Below are 4,819 nucleotides of genomic sequence, written 5' to 3'. Positions count from 1 at the left end.
AAGAAGGGTCAGGATTTTTTTTTTTTTTTTTTTAAATAAGAGTCGATACTTGGTTCACTAAAGCTTTTAGTGTGGAATTAACTGCTCATAGTGACCACAAACATACCTAAAGCATGTAAGCCTCACCCCGGAGCAAAAGAACAGGCCAATGTGGTGAGGCTTAAGAAATGCCCTGCATTTCACAATGTGCCTTCTTTACCCAACATTTTGAAATCTGAGGCACTATACTGCAAAGATCATGCTTTTTATGGGGTTTGGGTGCTGGGACACAGGGTGACATGCCTGCTGCAGTCCTCAGATTGGCTGCCTGCTGAGCCATATCAGCACATTCAAGCTCTGTGGCAGTCCCATCGCCAAGTGCTCCAGAGTGACATACCAATGCTCCACAGGGAGTAAATATCAAATGTAATCAAAGAATTCATGTTTAGTCTTTAAAATACACCTTTCACATTTGGTGATTTTCTAGAAAGTGAAGAAGGAAGAAGTCTGAGGCCCTTTGGGTATCTGAAGTTGCGCAGGTAGCAGCTGAGTCTCACGCAGTCATTTCACTTGGTCCTTCTCTGTCTTTGTGCTGCCATCTAGAGAGAAAAGGAAAACGTGCTGTGTCCTGGTGGTGAGGAAAAACATTGACCCGGAGTCCAATGCACAGTCTGCAGTTTCTAGAACAGAACAGCAAGGCTGGCTGGTTTACTCTTGAGAATCAGGAGCTGTTCATTTCTGCTTCTAAGAGAAGATGCCAAGTGTACGAAGGATTTCAAGCATGTCACCAGCCCTGGTGATGTCTCCAGGGCTTGAGTAAGAGCACCCCAAATTAACTCAGGACTCTCAACATGGGATGGTGACTATGCTAAGGTCTGAGGCTAAAACTCCATTTTGAATCAAAAGTAACCTCTATGTCAGGAATGTAGGCTGTCATTCCTGTAACACTCCACTGTACCCCAAGAAAATTACTTGGTAAACAGTTTCAGAGAACAATGTAATGTTGCTTAAGGCTTTTGCTTGCTGCTTAAGAAGGGGGGTCCAAAACAAGTCTCAGGACAAATGCTTACTAAAAATAAACTTTAGAATTACACATTTCCTCCTTGCAGTCACACAGGAGGGTCTTCTGATTGTTTTGAGGCCAGATATACCCAATTTAATGATTACTTTGTAACTTAAAAACAGCTTTAAAAATGTACGTAATCCCCTACCAATCACATGTATCATCACTCAGTTTTTAACTATCACCTAAATGTCAGCCAATCACTGATTTTTTTCCTGAAGTTTCAAACTCAGCTTTCTTTGTGTAGCATTCTCTTAACTTTATTGAGAATTATTTTCTCTTTCATTTTGTTCAGAGCTGTTTTCTCTTCTAAGTATCTTAGGCTAGATATAATTTCTTTTCTCTTTAATTTGTCTTAAGATTGGTGCATAATTTTGTGGAGATAATTCTACTCCTCAAGGTCTTGGTAGTTATGGAGGTAATTATACTTTCAAAGAACACTCAGTCACTATAAGCCACAAAATTTGGGCACAGTTCGACTAGTAAAAACAATTAGGGCAGTTGCCGGCACTCATCACAAGCATTGAAGACTCTCATGACAGGATAGAGTGGTTGCAATACAGGCACTATGCTACTCACCACCCTCAAGCAAACTCTCATGCAACGAAGGTTTTAAAGCAAAACACTGTCCAAATGCTGCAGTATTCCTCTCTAGATTTTAGTGGCTCAGAGAAAATCTAAAATAGTGCTCTGCATGGTTTTTGCCTCTGAGACAATTGAGAATAATGTTCTGCTTTTATTTTCAGTGCGTGTTTCTGTGGGAATCATCAAACCTTGCAAGAAAATAAGTAATAGCAATTCACAGAGGAGGTAACAGCTCTTGACTTGTTTTGTGAAATTCACAGGGGGAGGGATATATAGCTCCTAGTTAACATCATCTGACCAAAGACAAAAAAACCAAACCAAACTGAAACAAAAAAAAATGCAGCAGCTACTTCAAAATACTTTCCAATTGGAGAGACTAACGTATTCTAAAATAAGAGATTATGTTACTAGTCAGCAAATTAAATTAGGTTCAGAAAAAATGAAAACCGATTTAATATGGTTGTTACAGAGGAATCACAGAAGATCAACTCCCTCCCAAGAATTTTATTTGATTCTGGGAAATCAAAGTTCCAACCTAATACTTAACATCCTTGATAAATGTGCCTGGATTAGTGGCATAGTGCTTAAGGCATTTGACTGCTAACCGGAAAGCTGGTGATTCAAACCCACCAGCCACTCCTTGGAAGGAAGACTGGGCAATCTACCTCCGTAAAGATACCTCCTTGAAACCAAAGGAGGGGTTGCTATGAGTCAAATCGACTCCATGGCAGCAGCAAGTTTTTTTTTTTGTTGTTGTTGTTTTTAGGACACTAGTTTGGGGTTCATGTAACGAAACACTGTAAGCTGAATACTTGAAGTAATGTAAAATCTCAGTGACCATGTTGGGAAATGTTGCCTTTCTATCTCAGTTTGTTTTGAGAAGCTTGCCTCTAATCTAGAATAATGCTGTGTCTGAGTTTCTGTAAACTTGAAAGCCATAACTAGTTCTTTCTATGGCACTAAGATTCTCAGTTCTTTCCCCTTCCAAGAAAAACTGCTTCTTACTCTAAGAAATTTTAATATAAATCAATCAATTTGAAAATTACACTAAAAAAGAATAAACTGTTTATTTTGATTGGTATAACAAAGCCTTAAAAAAAAAAAAAAAAGCAAAGCAAAGAAAAATTATTCTAAATTGCTTCTCTAGAGGATCCTATAAAGCATGCAAAAGACAGCACTATGAAAATGTAGTAATTTCCTATTTCTGAATGGTATTACTAGATTACGCCATTTCTTTAAAGAACTTATTCTTATTGGTTTAATAATGAATAAATATTTATATAAATTAATAGTGTCAGTATTACCAGGAATCAATGAAAGTGAATTTGTTCTAATGATAATTTTGTTTGAAAGCAAAACCTTTCTAAGCAACTTAAGCTAGATATTATATGAAATGTTTTATCTAAGGAAAAGGGGTAATTTCCAAGAGTCAATGAGTGGCAGACAAAGAAAAAGTTATAAATTTACATTATAATAAGTATCTATTAACATATTATAATTTAAGTAAGTTACCTAAGGATCTTGAAATTATTTTAAGCCTATATACCACAAGATATAATTACTGTTGAAATAGAATTTGTTTAAATATTCTAAATTTTCATCATTTCCCATATTTTCCCCAGCTTAACTTTAGCCCTTCAGGATTTTATTATCTTGTTCTGGAAATTACAAAGTCTCTGATCAGCTTGACCAATTCATTATATAACCTTAAGTTTCTGGCTAGGTGTTTTGGATGTGTCTGTTTGTGATTTCTATCTTGTAGTTTCTTTGAATTTCTTTATAATAGAACTTGTTTATAGTTTTCCATGATGAGGATTTGCCCAATTTTCTGATAACTATAATAATTTTCTGATAAGAAAATAAGAGCATTTTTCTTATTTTCTTTTGCTTTAAAGGTCTTTACCTAGTTGGGAGGGGTCCTCTAAAATTTTCTCAGGAGTTACATGACCTCAGAGCTTGGGGCCAAGGGGGCCTGATCCTGCTCTGTCCTCTCTATCTTTGGCTTACATCATCTCAATTATTTACATACATTTAAATTGGCTTGGATATTTTAAAATACACAAGATAACTAAATTCTTCTTCTTTTACTATCTTGTGATAACATTTTGTCTACCCACAAATACTAAAGCTTTTTAGTAAAAAAATAAACTCACTGCTGTTGAGTTGGATCCGACTCATAGTGACCCCTCTTTGGGTTTCCGAGACACTATCTCTATGGAAGTAGATTGCCCAACCTTCCTTCTGAGGAGTGGCTGGTGGGTTTGAACCGCCAGACTTCTGGTTAGCAATCAAAATGCCTTAAGCACTAAGAGTCAGTTATTTCAGTAACTAATAACATTATGTTAACTTCAGAATATCCCATGGATTAGAAGACATTATGACACATGCCAAAGTTCAGACTAAATACAGCCATAATACTTTAAATGATTCCACCCGAGGACTCTAAGAAATGAATATTAAGATAAATAGTTCTTCAAAATAAAACAGCCCTTGACATCCTTATTACTGCACAAAAACTCATCTTATAACATTATTAAAACTGATTTTTGACACTGAGTTTTAAGAATCGGAGAATTCTTTAAGAATTGCTTCCTGAACTGATATTATCCTCTATTTTAGAATCTTTCCCATTCTTTCTATTATTTTAAAATGCTGCTTTTAATCTCCCCCTTCCCAAAATCAGGTTAAAAAAGACTTTTGATGACTAGAGTAAAAACCCTAATAACTGCCTTAAAATTGCCCCAAGAAAATATGTATACTAGAAAATACCTCAATTAAATAACTCACTTAAACCTTGTCTATAAGGTCTATATTTAGTTTCCCTCACTAATCCTTGTCGTTGTTGTTGTGCCATTGAGTTGTTTCCAACTCATAGTGACCTCATGCACAGCAGAATGAAACACTGCCCGATCCCGTGCCAGCTCCATGATCCATGCTATACTTGAGCCCATCATTGCAGCCACCATGTCAATCCATCTTGTTGAAGGCCTCCCCTCTTTCATTGACCCTCCATCCTACCAAGCATGCCATCCTTCTCCAGGGAATGGTCCTTTCGGACAACATGACCAAAATAGGTGAGAAGAAGTCTGGACATTCTCGCTTCCAAGGAGCATTTCGGGTGCACTTCCTCCAGGACATGGTACTTTCAGCATTCTTCGCCAGCACCACAACTCAAAAGCATCAACTCTTCTT

Source organism: Orycteropus afer, unplaced genomic scaffold (assembly GCF_000298275.1).
Source record: "Orycteropus afer afer isolate SDZICR_OR568_19922 unplaced genomic scaffold, OryAfe1.0 scaffold00134, whole genome shotgun sequence".
Lineage (NCBI taxonomy): Eukaryota > Metazoa > Chordata > Mammalia > Tubulidentata > Orycteropodidae > Orycteropus > Orycteropus afer.
This window is presented reverse-complemented; position numbering follows the sequence as displayed.